This window comes from Cetorhinus maximus, chromosome 2 (assembly GCF_964194155.1).
Source record: "Cetorhinus maximus chromosome 2, sCetMax3.hap1.1, whole genome shotgun sequence".
In the NCBI taxonomy this organism is placed as follows: domain Eukaryota; kingdom Metazoa; phylum Chordata; class Chondrichthyes; order Lamniformes; family Cetorhinidae; genus Cetorhinus; species Cetorhinus maximus.
The window spans coordinates 204,725,088-204,750,468 of record NC_135880.1 but is presented as its reverse complement, the minus strand read 5'-3'; the positions used below and the strand labels follow the sequence as shown (position 1 = coordinate 204,750,468).

At 47.6% G+C, this 25,381-nt stretch overlaps 1 long non-coding RNA gene across 1 annotated transcript in view; it reads left to right on the top strand.

Moving 5' to 3' along the window:
* The window catches only part of LOC144669370 (uncharacterized), a 97,065-nt gene that overhangs the window by 53,041 nt on the left and 18,643 nt on the right, over nt 1–25,381 (top strand). Inside the window, exon 3 of the long non-coding RNA XR_013573664.1 lies at nt 13,709–13,795. This is a non-coding gene — a long non-coding RNA (uncharacterized LOC144669370). The remainder of the gene's footprint in view (nt 1–13,708; nt 13,796–25,381) is intronic.

The following is a 25,381-nucleotide window of genomic DNA, read 5'->3' as shown; positions in this document are numbered from 1 at the left end:
CCCACAGGCTCCTTCCTCTGCCAGGACACCATCCCCTCTCCACAGTCCTTCCTCCCCCTGAACTCCTTCCCTCAAACTCCTTCCTTCCCCCCCCTAAACAACTCCTCTTGCACCTACCTCCCCAGTTGCCATCTTCTCCCCCGTTACCCCCTCCTTCCCCCAAATAGTCTTAGCACCCCAACCTCCCCCCCCGACATCTTCATTCCCCTCCCAACCTCCCCCTCGACACCTTCGTTTCCGCTCCTCCCAATCTCCCACCCCCAATACCTTTGTTTCCCGCCCTCCCAACCTCCCTCCCTCAATACCTTTACCCCCCACCACCTCACCTCCCTGACACCTTTGTTCCCCCACACCCCACCTCCCACATGATGCCTTCGATCCCCACTCCTAACCTCCCCCAAACACCTTAATTCCCCCCTCCCAACCTAGACCTTCCTCTCCCACCCCCTCAACCATCATCCATTGTGAGCAGACTCTCAACACTGTCCATCTTTGCAGAGCTGCTTCGCAGTGGAGCCAAGTTCATGAGAATCTACCCAGCACGCCATGGACGTTCCTCCAGGGTCCCATTGCTGTTGGGCTCCAGCAACTTCTGCTCCTTGGATGTCCGCAATGTGAGCAAGAGCCTGGCAGTAAATCATGACTTCTGTACATTTCACTTGTCGAGACATGTTCTGCATCAGCGTGTTTTCCTGCTGATGTGGGTGGACGATCCTGCAAGGGGGGGATAATTCCGGCGGGCTTGCCTTATAATGATATGCTGATGTATTACAATGAGGTTCCTGATGTCCGATGGTGGGTCATGTTCCCCGCCATCGATGGGCTTAGCGGATGATCACAAACTGGTTTCATGACATCGTGAAACCGATTTTTGGCCTTCTTGCCATATTGTCCACCAAACATGCCCGACGCCAGCGGGCACGGAAAGTTCCGCCCGTTGATGCCGTTTTTGCCTCAATCACTAACCCTGGAAGTGAATTCCAGAGCCTCGCAACTCTCTCGCTAAATGTTCTGTTTTTATTCTCTGTCAGCAATAATCCAGAGATTGAAGATCTCCAATCCGAAAGACAAGTAATTATTTTGAACTACTTCCTAAAGTTGTGAATATATTAAATTATAATGTGCCTACTTCATACTTTAAATTGTAATCTAACCATTAATGGTGAACATTTTGGTAATAAATTTTGGTGAAGGGAAAAAAAACAACTGATAGCCCTCTACTGGAAACATCCTCCTCAAGTTAGTGACATGAACACTCAATAAACTAACTCCTGTTATCCCCACTTACACACAAAATTCGCTGAAAGGTACACATTAGTTCTTTACTACAACCAAAATTCTTAGAAAATTTCCAATATTTTTCACAGAAATGATATCAAAATCCAAACAAAATAAAAGCAGGGTAGATAAAGGAGCCAAGATAAATCATAAGCTCAACCATACAGTGTACTCCTGATAACTCAAAGTTTTTCATGCAAAAGATTGAATTATCTACAAATTTGAATGAAGCAATATAACACAGCAAAGTGGGAATTTAAGATGAAACAAATTAAACTATCAGATTATTTGAAATAAGCAACTTTAAGAGTACATTGTATGAAAATCTCAATGTGTTAAGAAGCAATGTTAACCTGAAAATGGAAAGAAATCAGGCATGAGGGTAGTGAAAATCGGCCAGTACTCACCAATGGCACACCTTGATCATCTGCTTTCAGTTTTAACAAGTTATTCTAGGCAGGTAGAAAAGACACTTGCCTGAAGCATCAGGGACCATCTTTATAATTTTTCCTTCTTTACATGTAGACTGTGGTCTGATTAACATCCCCAGCCCCCAGCCTCTGAATGCAACTTTATTTGAGGCTTGAGTGGGAAGCTGATGTGGTTTCCTCGCCCCTGCCCCCGCTTTCCAAAAAAGTGAGATAGCGGCAAGAGGATCTGTGGTGTACCCGAAGAGGCAAGATTTTTTTACTATCCTTGTAGGGTCAGGAGAAGCAGCATTGAATCCTAGGCCCCAGCAGGAAGGTTTAGGCCTCTCCTGCCTCTGGCTCCCACCCTTCACCATATGATCCTCTCAACATCGTCCCACAACTTGCCTTCTTGTCAGCAGGCTAACCTTGAGGGACACCTTGTTGGCTGAACTTTCACTCCCATTCACCGGCCAGCTTCCAGTTCTCAGTCATTTTGAGTCTGCAGATGAGTTAAATCACCTGGACCTCGCATTGCCAAGTCAGTAAGGTTTGCCAATGGCCTCTTCCATGCCCCCTGCCCAAAATTTGCTCCAAGTTAAAATAGGGGCTATAGTATCTACAGTGGCCCTGATCTGACTTACCCGCTGGGCAGTGGAAGCCTGCTGGGCAAGGGCTACAGTAGAGTTCAGCAGCAGAACTGCTCCGATAGGTTCCAGCCTCACAGATTAGACAAGCTTTCTCCAGGCGATCCCTTAGCCCTGTCACATTGACTGGCACGTACCCTCCATAACAAGGCAGCATCGAAGAACTATTTGCAGGACAGAAGTACGGGAACACACACCTGCAACAAGAAGGCAATTACCTCACCACAGATTTGTCAGAGTTATAAATAGGGTCTGACAGAGTTTTTGTTGAATTTTGTTCTTAATTTACCATAGGGGCAACCCTTCTTAAGCATCCTCCTAAATTGGGGGTTCTTATTAGAGTAATGTGTAACTAAATAAAATTAGAAATGTCACTCCAACTCTGTAACTGTGGCAAACACATCACCCGTACATCGGGTGGGAGAATTAATAATCCATTATTGCCAGAGTTTGAAAGGCAGCTTGTGGGATCTCATCACAGAATCCAACATAGCCCAAACAGCCGTTAACTTCTGAAGAGCTTAGTTTCCTGCTTTCTTTTCGTAGATATGGCCCGATTCGCCTCGATCTTAATGGATGAAAATCAAAATGGCAGGTGCATGTGGTGCTTTAGTACCTGAAATATCAGTTCAATATTCTTATGTTTATTATTATATTATTATATTTGATCTCTGATGAGACGAGCAGTGTGCAAAGATGAAAACTGGGCAATACCCGTCCTCCAAAAGTAATTAATTGAGAGAGAGGTGTTTGGATATTTCACGGCAAAATACGAGAGTGCCTTTCTTTCATATTCACATCTGGTGAATGTAATGGCACAAATGAGAAATTTTGCCTTTCTTCATACAGCAAACCCATCAGATCCAGTACAAATGTTGTACAAAATCTAAACATTTCTACCTCCCTTCAGTTCCAAAGAAGAGTCATATTCAACTCTGAATGTTAACTCTGTTCTCTCTCCACAGGTCCTGCCAGACCTGTTGAGCTTTTCCAACACATTTTGCTTTTAATTTCAGAATTCCAGCATCTGTAGTTTTTTAAAAAATTCGTTCTTGGGACATGGGTAACACTGGTTATGCCAGCATTTATATTGCCCATTCCTAATTGCCCTTGAGAGGGTGGTGGTGAGCCATCTTCTTGAACCGCTGCAGCCCATGTGGTGTAGGTAAACCCAAAGAGTTGTTAGGGAGGGTGTTCCAGGATTTTAACACAGCGACAGTGAGGGAATAATGATGTAGCTTCAAGTCAGGATGGTGTGTGGCTTGGAGGGGAACTTGCAGGTGGTGGTGTTTCCATGCATCTACTGCCCTTGTCCTTCTAGGTGGTAAATGTCGTGAGTTTGGAGGATCAAAGGACTCTTGGCGAGTTTCTAAAAGTGCACCTAGTAGATGGTACACACTGTTGCCACTGTATATCGGTGGTGGAGGGACCAGATGTTGAATCTGGTGGATGGAATGCCAGTCAAGCAGGCTGCTTTGTCCTGGAAGGTGCCAAGTTTCTTGAGCATTGTTGGAGCTGCACTCATCCAGGCAAGTAGAGAGTATTCCATCACACTCCTGACTTGTACCTTGTAGATGGTGAACAGGCTTTGGGGAGTCAGGAGGTGAGTTACTCGCCGCAAGATTTCTAGCCTCTGACCTGCTCTTGTAGCCACAGTATTTATATGGCTGGTCCAGTTCAGTCCCTGGTCAATGGTAACCCCCAGGATGTTGATAGAGGTGGATTCAGCAATGGTAGTGCCATTGAATGACATGGCAAGATGGTTGGATCCTCTCTTATTGGAGATGGTCATTGCCTGGCAGTTGTGTGGCACAAATGTTACTTGCCACTTATCAGCCTAAGCCTGAATGTTGTTCAGGTCTTGCTACATATGAGCATGGACTGTTTCAGTATCTGAGGAGTTGTGAATGGTACTGAACATTGTGCAATCATCAGTGAACATCCCCACATCTGACCTTATGATGGAGAGGTCATTGATGAGCAGCTGAAGATGGCAAGGCCTAGGATACTATCCTGAGGAACTCCTGCGGTGATGTCCTGGGACTGAGATGATTTTGCTTTTATTTTACTGTACTAAATCTTCATTTTCATCCTGCACCATGCTATTCCACATGAATTTCTCTAACGTGGCTGTTGGAAGGCCTTCACTGTCTTGCACAAGCAATTTTGTGCCAACTTCTATGAATGTATTTTAGCCCTGAAGCAAGACTAAGAAAAATATTGATAGACTGTTGGATATTCTTTGTCTGCTAACCTTGCTTACTGACATTTACTTGCCTGTCTAATCTTGATGCTATTTTAGGCTGTAAATTGTTGAAAGGAATGAGCTTCTAATCTTACAGTGAGGGAAAAAGAGGGTTGAAGTTTCCCAGCCTCATGTTGGCAGGCTTGGAGGCAGGGGGACCAGGAAAATAGGGGGATTCGATTCGGCCCAGCTCTCTGAAGCATTCGTGCTGCCATGGAGCTTTCTCCAGGGGCAACTTGCAAAGCAAATCAGCTGCCTGCTGCACAGGTGGAATGTCAAGTTACACAGTTGAGGCTCAAGTTGGGGTGATTTTGAAGCTTTGCCGGCATTTTGTCAGGGGCAGAGTGTGCCACCACACCCCCCCTCCTCCCCACCCACCACTAGGTGCGTAGTTGCCAGCTCAATGGTCCCCCAGTGATGAGGCCACGGGCAGGAAAGTCCACACATACAGCTGCTGTGGGGCGTTCCCTTCTTCTCTGCGGAGCCTACCGCCTTCTTCCCTCTGAATTTTATTTTTCTTACAGACCTGAACGCCTCCAAGGTGCCCTCGCGCTCCCCAACCTGCCTCAGCAGCTCCCACATCTCCTGCTGGGGCTGCTGAGGGTCCAGGTTGGGCTGGCAGCATAGAGAGGACACTGTCCATCCTTAATTGGACAGCAAGCTCAGAGGCAGCCAATTAGAAGGCCGCCTTCGAGAAGATTGTGATGCCGCTCTTGCTTATGTCAAATGCAGACTCACGATTCCCATTTGGTCCTGATGTCAGGCTCCTGTAGCCTGTGGAGAAACCCAGTCTGGGGTATCTGGGACTAGAGTGAACAGGAAAAAACTGTGTGTTGCCTAAACCAATCAGATTTGTCAGGACTGTGGACTAGTGGTAATGCTAATGGACTAGTAATCCAGAGGCCCGGACTCATGCTTTGGAGATGAGTTCAAATCCCACAAAGGCAGCTGGGAGAATTTAAGTACAATTAATTAATAAATCTGGAATTAAATGCTAGTCTCATCAATAATGATTATGAAACTATTTTTTTACTGACCTGAATGCCTCCAAGGTACCCTTGCACTCCCCGACCTGTCTGGTTGTTTTAAAAGCCCAACTGGTTCACTAATGTCCTTCAAAGGAGGAAAGCTGCCATCCTTAAACAGTCTGGCCTAAGTGTGATGCCAGACCATGTGGTTGACTCCTAAATGGAGTAGCAAGCAGCTCAGTTGTATCAAATCCCTACACCACATGGACTGTAGCGGTTCAAGAAGGCAGCTCACCACCAGTTTGCAAAAGCATTTAGGGATGGGCAATAAATGCTGGCCTTGCCAGAGACGCCCAAATCCCAAGAACAAATTTTAAAAGAAGGATGGAGAAAGTGCGGAATTTTATGACAACAGGATTTTACAGCGCCGCCATGGTCAATGGAGTTTGGAACGGTTTGCCGCATTTTATGGCCCCGTCCACACCACAACAGGGCCATAAAATTCCGACCTTTGTGTGGAAGTGTAAATTGGAGTGAATGAATTCATCTGGTAGAGAAAGAGAAATACAGGGATTAAGGGAGAGGAAAAAGCAGAAAGGAAAAAAAAATGACAGTTTTAAAATCTCCAACAATTAAAACCTGAAGGAATGAGGTTCCACATTTATAAAAGTTAATTGTCCGTGTCAGAGATTGTTTAGCAGCAATTAACATTTGTCACATTGTTAAAAGGGTACTTAGATTGAAATGAGCAAGGCTTAACTTTCTGTGGTGAGTTTAGCTTGTAGCTACTGAGCAAATAGAGCAACTACACTCCATTCAATGCATTTTAATTGTGCAGCAGACAGCAAGGTGCTGTTTTCGTGAAACTAATTCCTACAGCAGCCTTTGGATTTTTAATTATAACTGAGCATTGCCTGAAGTTGCTGTACCATTGATGCATAACTAAGATTGAACACCATTAACCTCATTGTTATTCTAACAGGAAAATTTGGTCCAATGTAACTGTAAGTAAAGCTGCTGGTTGATACGTACAATTGCTCTGGGGTGTTGTATGTGGGGGAACCTTGTGGGCAGAAATAACCACCGGGGCAGACAGGTGCAATCCCTGTCATTGGGCTGCAGTATGAACCTAGCCTGCATGGAGTCTCAGTTACTGAGCCTGCAACAAAAAAACACACTCGTTATAATCACCTTCTCAAAGATTTAAGCACAGTTCAAAAATCTAAGCTGTAAATAAAAAGAACTAGTATTCATATAGTGCCTTTTATAGTTTCAAGATGTCCCAAAGTACTTCACAGTCTATGAACTAGTTTTGAAATGCAGTCACTGTTATAATGTAGGAAACAGCAGACACCAATTTGTGCACAGCAAGATCCCACAAACAACACTGCGACAATGACCAGAAATCAGTATTGGTAATATTGGTTGGGGGATAAATACTGGCCAGGATACTGGGGAAGAAGTCTGTTGTTTTTCTTCAAACAGTGCTATTAGTTCTTCTATGTCTGTGGGAGAAGGATACAGACATATAAAAGGTTTACCATCTCATCTAAAAGACAGACCTCCAAGAATATGGCAATCTCAGAGTACTGCACTTAAGTGTCAGCCTGAATTATGTGCTCTAGTCTGCCAACTGACAGCTACTTCACTAAGAAGATGATAGGAGCTGAGATTTTTTTTTAAACAGCATCCAAAAATTAATGGAACTCCCTGGGTCTCTACGAAGTCAATGGTGTTTATGAAATTCTAGCATTCATGACAATGTGCATATCTACAAATGGAATAGGAGATTTATTACACAAGCAAATACCAGAATTTCTTTCATAGGTACCAAAAGAAATTAGGCTCTGTACAATCAAATTGTTCCTTGTCAAGCATTTAACATTAAGTTGAGATAACTGAATTTATGGATGCTAGTTGTGTTTTCACGATAAAAGCAGCAGAAAATAGATTTGTTGCATGCTTGCTTTTTAAGTGGTGTTCGAAAAGGAAAAAAACAGATCCTAAAAATTTGATTTGTAAAATCAAAATCCATTTGCCCATGTGTTTTATTTGAGCCTTGTGAGGCGTTGCCATTAGTTACCGAAGTTTCAAAGGATTTTCGCCATTTGCAAATATCAGAATCAAACTCCTTTTTTGCACCTTGTTCAATTGAGAATTTGGCACAAGGCCGCAGATCTCGTGCTCAAATCGTGGCCTTGAATTCTACTTGCTCATATTTCAAAATGGTAGGGCAAATTCTTTTTCTTGCCTTCTCCCAGTCAGGATCAGAAATTGGAGAATTGTATGCATGAACATCTGTTCACTAAAATTAATGGAAGGAAGACTGAGGGTTTCCTACATGCAATGTTTCGGTGAGGTGAGGTCCTGCACCAGAAGCATACAAGGAACTTCGTCTGGATTTTATTTTAATCTTACCTCCAGGGCACTGGCATCCAGCCCGGCAAGACACTCCATTGATATTTGGTTCACCGGTTTCTCTTGGATCAGGGCAGTAATAACCAGGTGGGCATGGTTGGCAGTCTTTGTGAAAGGCGGCACCAGTCTTGTTTCCTATAGTTCCACCAGGACAGAGCGCAGGACCTCCTTTCCCAGGACACCAGTACCCCAACGGGCAGAGGTAATTTTCATAGGTCGTTAATCCTAGTAACAGTCACAGTAGTTACTGCAGTACACTATCATTTGCCACATAAGAGGCAGAATTATTTAAATACTCAAGGTCATCAAGGTACATCATAAATGAAAATCATAAATAAAAATTAATACAATGTCAAATATTTCTGAAAATATTTCAGTAAAAAAATTAAAGGTGATTTAAATGGATGTTTTAGTGCATTAGAATGGAAATAAATGCTTCTGGAATGTTGCATAACTGCTAAATGTTATAAAGGATCTTGTCTGTGTATTTAACTAAAAGCTTTGAATCACAGGTTGAGAGCTGACATTTTAAAAAATGAATAATGAACACACAGTCCCTATTCATGGACAGTCTAGTCCTCAAGTTCCACTGTTCACTGGAATGCAACCTTCTGTTCCCATATTTGATATCTAAAACTGTTTTTCCCAAGCAGTTTCCCCCCCCAGCAGTTCCAGGAGACAAAGCATGCTAGCCAGGGGTTCCTGAGAGACATTGAGAAGCTGCTGTAGGTGTTGTGTTTCACAGCATTCACAGACTTTAGGCCTTACAGTTTTTCCATTGCTTCTGAAGTTAAAAATGTGAGACCTTTTGTCAAAGCAATAGAAAAATAAGTTCATTTTAACTATACTTCGCAGGAAACAATTTTTTCCAGATGCTAAACTTCATTTGCTGTACTGCTAGATGTTTCCATGAAAATAGGTGCTGCTTTTGGGTAGGAACCAGAATTGTACCTGTCTCATTGCAGTAGTATCCTGGAGGGCAGGGCTGGCACACGGCCTGACTGGCTGCTCCACTGACATTGGAATACGTGTAGACAGGGCACTTCTGGGGTCCACCAGGGAACTTAAAGGGCGCCTGGATAACTCCATCGCAAAAATACCCCGCAGGACAATGATAAAGAACAGGATCACCTGAGTTTTGGCAAATATTTACTATAACACACCACGGAAGAGATTTGAAACACATACTATAAAATTATTGGCTATTAACAACATCAGTAAAGTTTACACATGTTAGCAGAATTTCAAATTGAATTTGAAAGGGTATTGTACTAGAGAATGGCTTAAACAATTTGATTTTTTTAACGTACAAAATCTCATATCACTTCCACTTGAATATATTTGTTAAGTTATTTTTAGCCCAATAAGTTCAACAGGTACCTTCTTTACACCAGTGCCCAGGTGGGCAAGGTTGGCATTCCTCTAGCTGTCTCCCACCGGGCAGTAATCTAACTGTGTTTGCCGGGCAGGCTTTGGTTGCTTCAGCGCCTTCGGGACAATAGAAACCTGGAGGAACAATTATGATGATCACATTCAAAGGGGAATTGAAACGTATCAATTTTGTCAGGCCCCACATTTCCCAATTTACCCAAGAGGCTTCCGCAAAAATCCTAGAGGGTGAATTTCCAGAGAGGATTCTCCCATCCACCCCCCCACCCACCCCCCTCCCAAAAACCATAACTTCAGCAGCACAACTGCGAAAGCACCAGCAAAATGGCTTAGATGCTGCTCATGGCATTTTACTGGAGTTTCCGTGGCTCTTCCGTGGCAGCCGTCTCCCCCAATGCGTATGGATATGGGGCAAAGGCAGGTAGCAGGTCAGCCATGATGTCTTTGAATGGTGGAACAGGTTCAAGTGGCATACTCCTGTGTTATAGAATAGAATAACACATGGGGGAGAATTTTCTCCCTGTTGGGCGGGCCGTTTGGGAGCAGCAGCGGAGCCGATTGCTGCCCGCGATCGACTGCACGCCACCATTTTACGTGGGCGGGCCAATTAAGGCCTGCCCAGTGTGATGCAAATCTGGAAGCGCTCAGCACAACCTGTGCGGGCGGGGTGAGGAGGGAGAGTCGGGGACTGTGCTCTTTCGCGTGAAAAAGCTCAGAAATCTCCCAGAGGCATGGAGCTGCCTCAGGGAGATTAATTTGATTATGAAAAATTAAAGAAAAGAATAAAAAAAATTATTCAGACATGTCCCCTCATGTTACAGTGTCACAAGCGCTGGGACATGTTATGAATTTTAATAAATTTTTAAATTAAAGTTATAAACCCTTCATGAAACCTCATATCAAACCATGGATGAGGTTCCATGAAAAACGCGAAGGCCGCCTGGGCTCTTCCCTTGCCTGCCAACCTTAAGGTTGGATGGGCAGCCCTGATAACTACTTTGATTAGATAATTAATGGCCTTAACAGGTCTTTGACAGTTCGGCGGGCGCGCAGACGACTCTGGTGTGTGTCCTCCGAACTGAAGATTGGAATGACGCACGGTGATGTCGGGACGCATGCCTGATGTCACCGTGCATCATTTTACACGTCGGCATGTGGGGCCCGCCCCTGCACGCCAAACGGAAGATTCTGGCCATGTCATAAAATATCTCCTTGATTTAGCTAATCAATGATCCCTCCTTGGGAACAAGAAAAAAATGTCCTGAACAGTTCTGGTTTTGATATGAGTGAGTTTCCTCTCACTGGGTTAAGCTCTTCCCCAGATCAAGCTGACTGACTGACAGCTCATGAGTTTCCCCATAGATCCATCTGAAGAATGGTTGGACCTCTTGACTCCTTCTCTGGTCAGTGAATTCACTTGTCAGTAAAGCAGTATACCTTCTCTCCATGGGTTATGGGTTTAAAGAAAATACGTCCTGCTATTCTGAATATGAATGAGGATTTAATGGGCCTGGGATTGAGACAAGTGACCCTCACTGTATCAGTTTGAGGCAGGAATTCACTGTTATCATTAAATAATCCAAACATAGGTAATTCTCAATTGTTTTCCATGAAAATAAAAGACAAATTCTGAAATATGCCATGAACTCACAGTAAAACTGCTAAGACTTCCAAAGTAGACCCCAAGTAGCATGAAGAAACCTTGTTTTTAGCATTGAATAGAAATACGGACCACAGAGAAACAACAATGAAACTTATTATTAAATTAAATGTTATTTTAAAATCATACCTGCAGGGCATAGTCCAGCACATGATTGGCCCCACTCGCATAGATTATGATCATTCGTGGCATTGGGGAGAATTTTGTGAGGGGTAGAAGTATAGCTGCCAGCAAAGCAGAAGTAACCAGCCGCACAGAATCCCTGAATCTTTCCTCCACTGCAAAGAGGCACAAGGTTTAAATATAGATGAAACAAGGTTTAAATGTATCCAAATGTACAAGCACAAGTGTATGGTTATATTTTTGGAACAAGTGTTTAGAACATTGTTTGAGATTGTGGTCAATATCTTTGTGGGCAACATTACTGGAAACTTACTGTTCAATAATTCTCTGCCCAAAAAAATTACTTCCTAGCGCATCAAGAAAGTAGGGCCAAAGGGCAGAAATGAAATTGAGCGATAATTTAATTAGAACATCTATCAGATAATACATCTTTAGAATAACCTTCCATACAAAGCAATGGATATAAAAACCTTGGGCTACTCAAAGCACAACACAATATTATAACTGGAGAATTAACATATTACAAGGTTGAGCGTCAATGGATTGAATGTCTTTTCTTAATCTTTGTTTTTATGTTCTTACCCAGCACGTGCTGATAATCTCTGGTTGAAACGGAGGAATCTTATGTCAATTTCTAAATTAAAAATTGTAATTATAATTTCTGAAACTCTGCAGCAGTGACATTTATCCTGTTGAATTTACAAATGGGTTCATAATGGTAATTTTGTGATGTAGGGCTGAATATTTCTGTCGGTGAGAAGGGGGCGGGGCCTGCTTGCCGACGTGAAAATGACGCGGGATCACATTGCGGGGGAGCCCCCGACGTCACCCCGCCCCATTTAAATCTTCAGGAAGGCGGGGGCACAGTGAGATCAGCTGTCCGCCCGCTGACCTGTCAATGGCCAATTGAGGCCATTGACAGGATAATTAAAACAATTAAAGGACCTGCCCATCCAACCTTAAGGTTGGCGGGCAGGCCAGGAGACCTGGTGGCAACTAGAAAAAACATGAAACCTCATCCACCGGCGGGATGAGGTTTCATGTAGGGTTTAAAAAAGTTTATTAAAGTTTCAATGAAATTTATTAACATGTCCCATCTCATGTGACATTGTCACATGATGGGGACATATTAAGGATTTTTTATTTTTATATTTTTAAAGTTTATGCAGATGTCAGCGATCTCCCTGAGGCAGCACTTTGCCTCAGGGAGATGTGTGCTCTTTCGTGCGCATGCGCGAAAGGGCGCACTCTCGCTTTTGGGGAAATCCCCCCCGCCCTCACAGGAAGCGCATAGCGCTTCCCGCCGGGTGTCACGCTGGGTGGGCCTTAATTGGCCCACCCACTTGAAATGGCGGCGGGACCCGCTTCTCCAGCAGGGATTGGCTCCCCGCCAGCTGGAGGTTGGGTCAGGCCCGTCCGCCCAGTAGGCGGAAAATTTTACCCGTAGTCTTTGGTTTATTATGTAACTCAAGTGGATACAGTTCTTTATGGGATGCGAATAAGCTAATATATTAGCAATGTGATTGTAATGATTGCATAATAATTGTAATTATATATAGTTATAAACTGAGAGTACCTAGATTAAAACTGCAACATGGAGTATCAATCTTTGAGGGTGTATTGATATGGCTTTTAAGGACAGTTCTACAATAAAGTTATAGATAAAACAATGGAAATCTAAACTATGAACAGAAAATTCAGGAAATGTAGAGCAAGTCAGTTAGCCTCTGAAAAGAAACATAGGTTAACGCCCTGAGAGAATCATTCTCATCAGAGGATTAATCTTTTAGTCTAAAATTATTACTCATCTGCCTTTTCTGTTTCAAATGCCCACCGACCTGAATTCTCTTTTCTTTCACTTTACAACAAAATCACTAAGAACAGAATTTCGCCCTTGTCGGGTGGGCTCGGTGGGAGGTCGGAAAGCTGACCTCTGCCCGCGATCGAGGCCGGTAGGCGATTTCACACTAGTGGACCAATTAAGGCTCGCCCAGCGTGAAACGCGAGTGGCAGTGCTCAGCGCTGACTTTGTGGGTGGGGGGGGAGGAAGGCGAGCACGAATTTCACACGTGCGTGTGAGAGCGCGCTTGATAATCTCCCTGAGGGAGACGAAGAGCTTAAAAAATAATAAAGAAATGAAAAATGTTAGAAAACATGTCCCCTCACGTGTCTCTGTCACATGAGGAGGGACATGTTATTAATTCAATTTAAAAATTTTCATTTTATTTTTATTTGCTTTAGGAAACCTCACCCCGCCCGTGGATGAGGTTTCCTAATAAATGCAAAGGCCGCTTGACCTTTTCGCCTGCCCACCAACTGTAAGGTTGGGTGGGCAGCGAAAAATTTCTTTTAATTACCTTATTAATGGCCTTAATAGGCCTTTTTATTGTCGGCGGGCGTGCTGCATTAGAGACAGGAATCGGCAGTTGACACTTTGTGTGAAAGCTTTTGAGGTTTGAAATGGAGGGGTGAGTGAAAGAACAGGTGTTGACTGCTGTTATGTTAATATGACCTACTGACAGCACAAAACACTTGGCCCCTGCATCTTAAAGATATTTTTAATTATCTTTCAGCACAGATTGTAATAGAACAGTTATAAGCTTGTGTCTGAACAAGAAAAACTGGATTGGCTGACCTGCAGTACTTGCCAGTGGGACATGGTAAGCATTCCCTCTCCTCCTTCAAGCCTGATGTTTGTCCTGAGTTGAATGTCCCACTAAGACAGGGGAAAGGAATTTGGGTACCTGAAAAAATTGTTACAAAGAAAGCGATAGATATAGAAAAAGATAAAACTTGCCTATGAATAAAACAATTGTCTTTCTTAGCTTGTTCATCACATTAGCTTAGGAGGAGGTAACTGGGAACAATGGTTCCTAAATTGTTTGGATTGATGAAAAAAATGAATAATTATTTTGTTAATATTTAAATAAAGAACTTGCATTTATATAGCACCAGTCACATTTGGCACATCACAAAATCAAATTTGCAGTCAACGACTTACTTTTGAAGTGCAGCAATTGAAGTCAATTGACACAGGGCAAGGCTCCACAAACAGGAGTAAGGTAATAACCAGTTAATCTGTGTTTGGAAGCATTGCTGAGGGATAAACATTGGCCACGACACCAACAGAATTGCCCCTGGTCTACTTCAATTAATATCAAGGGATCTTTTACATTCACTGGAGAAGTTGGACGTGTAAAATCTCATCCAAAAGACAGCACCGCTGACAATGAAGCACTCTTACAGTACTTTAATGAACTAGCAACATTAGGCTAGGTGCTCAAATCCTGTAATGGGACTCAAATCCACCACTACCTGAATCAAACACAAGAGCATTATCACTGAGCCAAAGCACACATTATGCAACTAAGCACTAAATTTGATTCCTTCTGTCAAGCCATTTGACTGCAGTACCTGCTTTGGTGAGTTATACTGCTGGCCCAGGACTGTTCTACAGTCAGAGAAGATGGAGCTCTGAATACGCATCGTTTTGTTCATTTTTAATATTAATGAAAAGCTAATAGAATGCTTTGCACATTAGAAAGTTTTTAAAAAATTGTATTATAAAACTCCCAGGTAGTTTCTTGGGGTGGAATTCTCCCATCCTGCCAGTATGGAAACAGTTTGCAATTCTCCCAACAGCTCTTTAATGGCGGCTTGGGAATCCCGCTGACTGGTGACATAAGTGCCATTTGCATTCATTACCGTCTCATGACTGCTCCTTAAATATGGTTCTCTCCAGAATTACGCAGCGACTCCTAATCTTGCGTCATGCCAGCGGGGAATCACGACGGTCTGAATCACGCCTTGAAAAAAAAAGAGTGGCGTGCAGTGGTCAGGCCCCACTTGGCCCACGACTTTGAAGTGAGTGCAACATTCAAAGTCTAACGGCCACAGCACTGCGCTGGTCTCCTTGCGATGCCAGTGGTGAGCCACACTGTTGGGGTAGTTGGGTTGGCCTGTTCCTGGTGGGTGCCCTCTGTAGTCCTGATGGACACCACTGTGCAGCAGTACTCATACAGGACTGCACATTCAAACAGAGCATTACGACTGGAGTGGGCCGTAGGGGGTGGGGGGAGGATAACAGACACACTGTAGGGGGGGGGGGGCAAAGTGGCAAGAAGATGTTGGAAAGCGGTAGGAGGAGGGGGAACACGGGGCGGGGGGGGGGGGGGGGGGGTGCGTGAAGGGGTAGGAAGGCGTTGCAAGGGTGTGGGGGGGAGGGGGAATGATGGCAGACAGAGAAGAGACTGAGGAGTGGGAAGCTGGGATAAAAACTGAAAATGCTGGAAGAACTCAGCAGGTCTGGCAGCATCTGTGGAGAGAGAAACAGGGTTAACGTTTTGACTCTATATGGATCTTTTTCAGCCTGAAGAAGAGTCATACGGACTCAAAACATTAACGCGGTTTCTCTCTCCACAGATCAGGTTGCCAGACCTGCTAAGTTTTTCCAGCATTTTTAGTTTTTATTTCAGATTTCCAGCATCTGCAGTATTTTGCTTTTATCTTGGTGGGAAGCTGGAGTCCGACAAGGGAAAGTGAAATGCTAACATACAAGGGGTGGATGGGATACCACATGAATGAATAGGAGGGGATGCAAGCAGAATCCAGAATAGGAAAGGTAACGGGGGGAGGGGTGTGGGTGTTAGTGTGGCACAGGAGGGATGAGTTGCACTAAGACTCATAAAGTGGGGGAGGGGGGGGTGCGGTGGGAAGGGAGACAGTGTAGTGTTCAGTCATGAGGGCAATGGGGAGCTGAGTGAAAGCCAAAGTCCTCAGTCCGGAGCCAACAAGTCGGAGTGAGGGAGGAATTTTTCCATGCCCGCTTGTGTAAGGCGTGTTTGGTGGTGTGAGCAGACAATATGGCGCGATCGGTTTTATGACGGTGGGAAACCAGTTTGCGATTGTCTGCTCAGCCCGCCAGGGCCGACCCACGTTTCCCGCCATCAGATGTCGGGAACCTCATTGTTAATACATCAGCATTTCATTATCAGGCCAGCCCGCCAGAATCATCCCCCCACCCCCCGCCGCAGCTGGATCGTCCGTCCACGCCAATGTGTTTTACAACAGCACATAAAAGGCATACACTTGGCGGGCTGCACTTTGAGGGGAATTCATGAGGTGAGTATACAGTAACGTTATGCAACACGTTGTACAATCTCCTCGCTAAAGCTGGCCATGTAGCAGTCACTGCTGGAGGTGCTCACAGTTCTTTGCAATCTCAGCATTCCAGTTTGGACCAATCTCACAGAATCACAGTGCAGAAGAGGCCCTTCGGCCCATCGAGTCTGCAACGACACATGAGAAACACCTGACCTACCTACCTAATCCCATTTACCAGCACTTGGGCCCATAGCCTTGAATGTTATGACGTGCCAAGTGCTCATTCAGGTACTTTTTAAAGGATGTGAGGCAACCCACCTCCACCACCCTCCCAGGCAGCGCATTCCAGACTGTCACCACCCTCTGGGTAAAAAAGTTTTTCCTCACATCCCCCTACATCTCCTGCCCCTCACCTTGAACTTATGCCTCCTTGTGACTGACCCTTCAACTAAGGGGAACAGCTGCTCCCTATCCACCCTGTCCATGCCCCTCATAATCTTGTACACCTCGATCAGGTCGCCCCATCAGGCCGAGACTTGGAGGGCCCGGGCCTGCTTTTGGGGTCCTGCTGTGTGGCAGCGGCACACTCCTCAGCCTGTGGAGCTGGAGCTGCTGAGGTCACAGGAAAAGGGGGGTCGGATAGGTCAAACACTCTCGGGGTCATGTGGATGGATGGGCCCAAAGTGTGCACCTGCTAATCCTCCTCCCTCTGGTTGGCTGGGGGCCCCAGGCTGACTCCTTGAGGAGCAGGGGTAGCTGGATTGAGATCGAGCTGCCTGGCAACCCTCTCGCGTACACACTGTTGAAGGCCAACTATGGCATCAGAGATGGAGTTGAGTCCGTGCAGCAGTGCAGGAGCGAAGTCCTGGACCAAGGTCTCCATGGCGGCAGCCATCCTGCCAGTGTTGCCCTTGGTGCATTGGCATGCTGGCACTATCACCTCAGCCTGAAGGCGGACGGACTCCTCCATCGTACCTTGCAATGTGCAGCGGACATCCCTTCCTGATGTTCCTGAGCTTGCCTTTGCAGCTCCAGCAACTGTGACATGACCGAGTCCAGAGGCTCATCATGTGATTTGGACTCAGCAACATTCTGGCCTCCAGCAGTCCTCCGAGTGCCAGAAACCTGGGAAATCCCTGCCTCCGCCTGCTGTGGATCAGACAGTGCGATGTGCTCACCAGATTGTGATCCCGAGGTTATTCTAAAGATAGGTCTCACTGAGGTGTGTGTCTCTGCGCTGGTGGAGAGTGTGAGTGGGCGCTGTGATGGGACTTCAGGGAGGGCGCCTCCATATTGCTCTTCGGGTTTCTTTGGGACTTGTTTGGATGCCCTGGGTCATGGACTATTTTGGCTGTTTCCCAGGTGTGCCTGTGAAAACAAGGAGAGATAATTAGTGCATGGCAGTGGCCTGTGAGACAGGACACATCACTCACGGCATGGTTGTCTGATGGATGTTGAACTGCTCGATCCTCACTTGGTACAGCATCGCCGACCTCACTGTTAGCACAGGAACGGTCCAGATCCTCACCGGCCAGCTGGATGGCAACCTCTCCCTCTTGTGTGCCAGATGGAGAAAGTGTAAGCAGGATGCCTGCCAGGCCAGATGATAAGTATTGGGGAGAGGGAGAGAGAGAGTGGGGGGAGGAAGGAGAGAGAGAGAGAGAGAGATTGGGGGTGGGGGGGAGAGAGATTGTTGGGGGGTAGTGTTCCCATGAAAAAGATGAGGATAATGATGGTGAATGTGAGAGAGTGAATGGTGGTGTACCTTGAACTGGCAGTGAGTGAGGGCCCTGTGGGTGTGTGATGGGTTTGTGAGTGTGCGAGTTGAGAGTGATGAGAAGAGTGACTTACCCTGGCGGAACGGAGGAGATCATTCATCCCCTTGCGGCACTGGGTGGCTGTCCTCTTTTGAAGGGTGTTGGCACTGACCATAGCTGCTCCTACCTCCCAAGCCGGGTTAGTGCTATTGCTGCCCATCCTGTGGCCAGAGCAGGGGTACAGGACATTCCAACAGGCCTCCACAGCATCTAAAAGGCGCTCGAGGGACATGTCGCTGAACCTGGGGGCTGCAGTCTTCTCCAGTTTCAGGGCCATGCCTTCCGTGCAGCAGTGGTGGTCTGGAAGCACTGAGATATGTGCGCGGCCCGACTTTAAATATGGCGCCCGACATGATGCAGCGACGGGGTGAGGACTGGCGGGTGAATGAGAGCTTGCCCACCCTGAAAACGGCGTATTTCCTGGGAGTGCATAAATAATGTGGCGGGTTTGGGGCAATATGGCATGAAAACCCACCATCACGGCCAGCGGGTTAAACCTTGTTTTACACGTCTGCTACTGCACTTAGTGCAAATCTGGGACGAGTCCACCCAGAGAGTAGAGGCAATCCTGGGGCTCACAGTCAGGAGTGAGAGAGCAGAGACAGTCCTGGGGGAGAATTTTCCCCATGTCGGGCGGGCCGAGTGGGAGTGGGGGCGGGTGTGGGCAGGCATGGACCCGATCGCCGCCTGCAATTGGGTCCGTGCCGCCATTTTACGCAGATGGGCCAATTAAGGCCCACCCAGCGCATTTCTCGACTCCTGAGGATAGCGGAAGTGGGCGGGTGGCAGCGGGCGTGTACAGACCTGGTGGCCTGTTTAAATGAAGGCCCAGTAGCCTTTGCAAGGCTGCTCACAATGGCCGGCACAAGAACACAGCAGAGGGCTACTGTGCAGCATGCAAGTCCAGAGGGTAGGCCAGCAGGGCAGTGTGCCCCTCGTTTCTCGGATGAGTGCCTGGGTGGAGGAGGTGGCAGTGCGGCAGGCGGTCCTGCTTCTGAGGGACGGGAGGCGGAGGCTTCCCCACCTGACAAATGTGGGAGGGAGGAGGTGGCCAAGAGTGTGCGATCCCATGATTAGGTGCGATGCACATGGGTCCAGTGCCAAAAAATATTCAACGACCTCCTGTGCTTGGGAAGGGTGAGTACCATGTTGGCTGGTGTCACTTAATGCAGGCGTCATCCTTTCCCCTTAATCCCACCCCACCCCCACCACCCTCCCCACCAAACTCTCTCCACCACCTCCCCCCAACCCTGAATACAGTAACAGCATTGAATCCTTAATGGCATATATCCTTTGCTGGGTCGGCCAGCAGAGATTGCTGGTGCCTAGTTCACCCTGAGAGGGTTGAGCTAGGATGTGTTCTGCATCTGCAGCATGTGTGACACTGACACCCAGAGTATAAAATGGGGGTGAAATTCAAGGGTCTGCACCTAGGCAGAGTGCAGGAACTGGGAAGCATGTCAAAGTCAGGGTGCGAACATGCTGGGAGGGGAGCTTCCAGGTGGTGGGGCATCAATCCATCATCTACCGCCTCCTTGCTTAGCAAGGTTACACCTTGTGGTGCCACATGTGAAGGAGGCAGCATTTGGGAAAGGTGGGGGATCAACCCTGGCTTCTTTGCGTGAGTGTGCGGCAGCTGCGGGATAACAGAGAATTGGAGTCCTGCAATGTCCCACTCTGGCTGGGTTGGCAGGGATGCGATGGGAATCTAGGTACAAGATCGACTGATCAATGATCTTCTCTCCTTTTCAGGAGAAGACTGCACACAATTCCGCAGAGTGGATGCAGACTGGCAAAGGCCAGGCCCAGTTGGTGATCCTGACACCTTTTGAGCAGTAGGCCATGGATCTGGAGAGGCGCCATGCCCCCAGGTCCACCAGGGGCGGTGAGGCTGAGGGTGCAACAGGTGGGTATGTTTGGCAAGTACTCAGGTCACCATGTGTGTCCCAAAAGCCATGGCACTGCTAAATGCTCAGTGATTGAAGTTTGCAACATGGGTTGACCCTTGAATATGGAAGGATGAGCGCATAATGATCTGGGGGACCGGCATGCACATTGACATTGTCTGCACTGTAACTAATCAAATGTTCTTGTTCTTCCTTTCAGCATCACTGGAGCAGGGCTGAGAGGAAGAGGCAGAGGGGCCACCTCACACCTGAGGGCCCAGAGGAAATTGACTCACCTGTGTCACAACATCTCTGCCAGGCAGGCACCAGCGCAGATACTAGCACCTCAGTGGGCATTAGATCTTCGGCTAGTGTCCCGGGGCACAGCGGTGAGGGCACCTCACACTCGTTTGAGGTGCGGGCAGAGACAGAGAGTGCCCAGGGCATCACCAGTCAGAGGACTGCTGGGGACCAGGTACTTGCTCGGTCGGTGGCTGATAATTTGCCTCTGGAGTCGTCCATGAGGCAGCAAACACTGAAAGTGCAGCAGGATATGTGGGAGGATCTAGCGGAGATACATGAGGCAACGCGTGGCATGGTGCCCGTGCTGGAGGACTCAACGCAGAGCATCACCGATGCAATGAGCCTCATGGCCAAGCGCCCATGCTTCCTCCATGGAGAGAGTGGCAACTCTCATGGAGAGGCTCCTCCAGGAGAACAGTCAGGTCCTCCTAGAGTTGCGCTCGGACCTGCAAGCCCTCACAGCGGCATTGACCTCAGCTGGTCAGTGCCAGTGTGGGAGATGGTTTGGGCACCAAGTATCCCAGCTCGGTGCCCATCCTTCTACGGTGAGCAGGGAGATCTGAAGCAACCTCACGTTGGCACAGCAACTGCCTGTCATCTCTGCGGGCTCCTCTCAGGATTCTCCGGATGAGGGCAGCACTTCCTCCACCCCTCTGCCAGTGACTGTGGCATCCGATGAGGCTGCGGCGACTGGGGAGAAGCCAGCTGTGGAACTGGCTGCTCCCTCCCAGGCGGGGCCATCAAAAGCTCCGCCGACCAGAAGACGGCCACCAAGGTCACCGAGGCCAACAGGACAGCACAGTGAGCAGACTGTCTCAGATGCTAGTTCCAGCGAGGGGACAGCACCTAGACATGGCACCCATAAGCGTAAATTTAAGGCACACCACGGGTTTCTCACTGGTGCTTTTATGTTGGCCCACAGTAATTCATTAAAGACTTAGTGTGATGTGCAACACCTTTTTTTTTGGTTTCTGAAGTCATGTTTGTTATCTCAATATATTTTGACATGTTGCCATGCCTCAGGGTGATTCCTTACTTCTGCAGGTGGACAGGAACCCATGATGTTATGAATGAGTTGTTTGACATTGAGCTTCATAATGTTATTATCCAGGCAAATTTAGCACTCAGGTATCGAGTATGGAGCCTGCAGCCCTGGTGTGTGTTGAAGGTCCATCTGTGGTGGGCTAGCTGGAGGTTCTTCGGATTAAAGCCTCCCGGTTGTCCCTGCCTTTCTGGAATATGCCCAGGTAAGCGTCTACCCCCTCAGTATTTCCCTGTGCGTGCTCATCCTCGGACTCACTGCTGGACTCATCATGTGCATCTAGTCCACTGCATCGCCCCTTTCCAGCATCAGGCTGTGGAGAGCGCAGCATGCAACCACTATCAGTGACACACAATCTGGGGGGTACTGGAGTGAGCCCCCTGAATGGTCCAGGCATTGGAGGCGCATCTTGAGAAGGCCGATGGCTCTCTCCACCATAGCCCTTGTGAAGGCGTGGCTCCTATTGTACAGCTGCTCAACCTCTGTTCCTGGATGGCGGAGAGGCATCATGAGCCACCTTCTGAGGGGATAGCCCTCGTCACCCAGCAGCCATCCATCCAGCCAGGCTGGAGCAGTGAAGAGCCTCGGCACCTGGGAGTATCTGAGGATGTAAGTGTCGTGGAGCTGCCTGGGTACCTTGCACTGACTTGTAGAATCAGCATCCTGTGATCACACACTATCTGCACGTTCATGGAGTGGAAGCCCTTCCTGTTGACGAAGGCACCGGGCTCACCTGCTGGTGCCTTGATGGCCACATGTGTACAGTCTATTGCACCCTGGACGCAGGGGAAGCCAACAATGGCGGCGAAGCCTCTGGCTCGCTGTGTCTGGCTTGCCTTGTTCCAGCGGAAGTGGATGAAGATCAATGCCCGTCTGAACAGAGCGTCTGTAACCTGCTTGACACAAGTGTGGACAGCTGATTGGGAGACACCGCAAAGATCACCCACTGACCCCTGGAAAGGGCCGGAGGAATAGAAGTTGAGGGCAACCATGACCTTCAATGCCACAGGCATGGGGTGTCCACCCACACCATTTGCGCAGATCTCAGGGCCTATCATCTGACAGATGGAGGTCACTGTCTCCCTTGACAGACGGAGCCTCCTTCGGCACTGCACCTCAGACATATTGAGGTAGCTGCTTCGCCGCCTGTAAACCCTGGCAGCAGGATAGTGGCGTCTTATGCGGCCCCTTCCACCTTGGACTTCCTGTTGGCCTTGCGCCCCTTGTGCTTGTGCCTCTCCTCCCAAAGGTGGCTCCCCTGGAGGCTGAACGTGGACTCCTGGCCTCCAGTGGAGAGCACAACTCCCATTCCCAGGATAAGGGAAGGCTTCCTGAAACCTGCAGGCCCCAAAAATGATCTTTACTGTAGAGTCTTGACCTGAAGGCTTTTACTCCTGTCCAAGCAGCTGGTATGAGTTTTGAAATGTTCCTGCTCACACAGGCAAGTATCAGTAACTTTCACAATTAAACATAAGACAGATAACATTCCCGACCCCACTCACCCCTCTTATCCTGCCCTTGGATGAGGCTTATACAAATGTCTCCTACCCACCTGCCCATTGCGGCCGTGCGATGACCTGAAGATTGCACAGCCCCCGAAAAATTGCAGTCAATTGTCGCCTCAAGGGCCTTAACTATATGAATAATTAATGGCGGGCGTGCATTGGAGAACATCGCGCGCCCGCCCACCTAAATATCGCAATGGCGCACAGTGCGTTCGCCCTACGTCACTGCGCGTCATTTTACACATTGGCATGCAGGGGCAAATCCCGTGCGCCAATGGAAAAATTCTGGCCCTGGGGTGCAGTGGGCCATGCTACAGGGCTAAGCTTGGCACATACGTTGTACCCCAACTCCAGGGAGGGGCAAGGGCTGTGTGCTCATTTGGGATCATGCACAGCCTGGTGTGCAGGGTGTTTTCACAGTCCTCATTGGCTTGTCTGGCTCTGTACTGGTCTGCAGATAGGATGTTAATGGTTATGGGAGGCATCTGTAGCTTGTATTTGGGGAAAATATAATGAAGGGTCGGGGGGGTGGGGGGGTTGGGGGGGGTGGTGACGGGGGGGCGGTAGTGGGTTTGTGGGGTGGGGGGTGCTCCTCTGAAGGTGACCATGCACACAACCTCAAGATGGGGAGGGGTGAGGTCCACATGGGGCATGGGCACATCAACAGTGATGGGCTCAGGGGGAAGGTATGAATGTTGACCACAACAATTGGATCCAGTATTACTGAGGGGAGCTGGAGAGTAACAAGAGGGAGTCTGCCTGCTCATCGTGAGGTTCCAGGTAAATTTCTGGGATGCGGATAGAGAAATGGGGAGCGTTGAAACCGGTCTCAAAATAATTGTGTAGAACCACTATCTTGCACACGCGAAGTAATGGCGTAGTTTAAAATTGAAACTACAAACGGATCTCTGTCGGAGTGTCTGAGTGTGGGAGGAGCGCAATGCTGGACTAACGGGCTCTTTCTGGGGGGCACCCTCCAGCTTGTTGGTGCCACAAGATTAAAATTGAGTCAGAGCTGAGAGAAGTTAGGAAGATTTACTTAAGAAGGTTCCCATTGGAACCCATGCCTTTTGCGCACATTAATAGGGAAACGTAGGAGTTACTGGATTCACATCACAGATGCTCCATTTCAACATTAACACACAGGAATGTGAAATTTAGGAATGCAGGTAACTATTAAGGAGGTGCAGCTGTTGCATATATGGCATCCTATCAATGAACTTTCATGTGCTTTCCACAATTGGCATGCATAACAGGCCAAAGGGCATCCAGTCATTCATCATGAGCAACTTATTGTTAATCAGTATGGCAAATCTTATATGGGAGCACTGAGCTAGGTTAGATTATGCATCTCATTCAAACCTTCTCCAACCTCTGTGGGATTGAGTTGTTAAGTCTCAGGGATAGTATCTTGGTTACCTCAAGGTGTCTGTTTGTGCCTCAGACACAAGGCTCTTCTTTTATTTATTTATGTGATGTGGGCATTGCTGGCTAGGCTAGCATTTATTGTCCATCCCTAATTGCCCTCAAGAAGATGGTGTCCCACTGCAGTCCATGTGGTGTAGGTACACCCACAGTGCTGTCAGGGAGGGAATTCCGGAATTTTGTCGCCAAGGCTAGTAGGACAAAAGCCATTTGAGGCCATTACAGTTGCTTTTGGTGCAAGATTTTGAGCTTCACTGTTTTTACCCGTTATTCATTAATGTCCTGAATCTATCATTTGGCAGAAAGGAGGAGAAAACAATAATGGATCTAGGGCTCAATGCTGCCTTCTTGATGGTCATAGTAGAAAGGAAGAGGAGAAGAAGAGAGAGGTGCCGCTGAGCGCATCCTCAGGAGGGGGCCCCACCTGAGGTCCAGGGTGCAGTGGAGCCACAACAACAACATGAGGATCAGGGGGATAGACCCAGACCACAGAGGTGACTTGCTAGATTAAGGGTCTACCGAAGAAGACTCTCCTATCTGCGGATGAGTGAGAGACAATGCCGTGCACATCTGCGCTTGTCCCCAGCTCTGGTGGGTCACATCTGCTACATTCTTCAGGAAGCGCTAACGCCCTGTGGAGTGGGAGGCCATCCCCTGCCAGTGGCCTTGAAGGTCACCGCCATGCTCAATTTCTTTGTCTGCGGATTGTTCCAGGGGTCCACAGGGGACCTGTCTGGCATCTCGCAGTCTGTCACACATAGATGCATTGAAGAGGTCACAGATGCCCTCCACTGTGTGAGGTTTACACTTGACGAAGATAGTCAGGCAGTGAGATTCAATGGGTTTGCAGCTATTGCAGGCTTCCCTAGAGTGCAGGGTGCAATCGACTGCACCCATGTGGCTTTGAGGGCTCCATGGTAGCAGTCCCTAATGTTTATCAACTGTAAAGGTTTTCATTTCATCAACATGCAACTGATGTGCGATCATCGGAAGCACTTAATGTACGTTTGTGCCAGGTACCCAGACTGGTATATCCTGAGTCACTCCGAGGTGCTTCGAAGGGCCTGAGTGTCTACAGAGATGGCTGCTTGGAGATAAGGGGTACCCACTGAAATGTTGGTTCATGACACCTGTGCATCGACCTCAGAGTGCTTCGGAGAAGAGG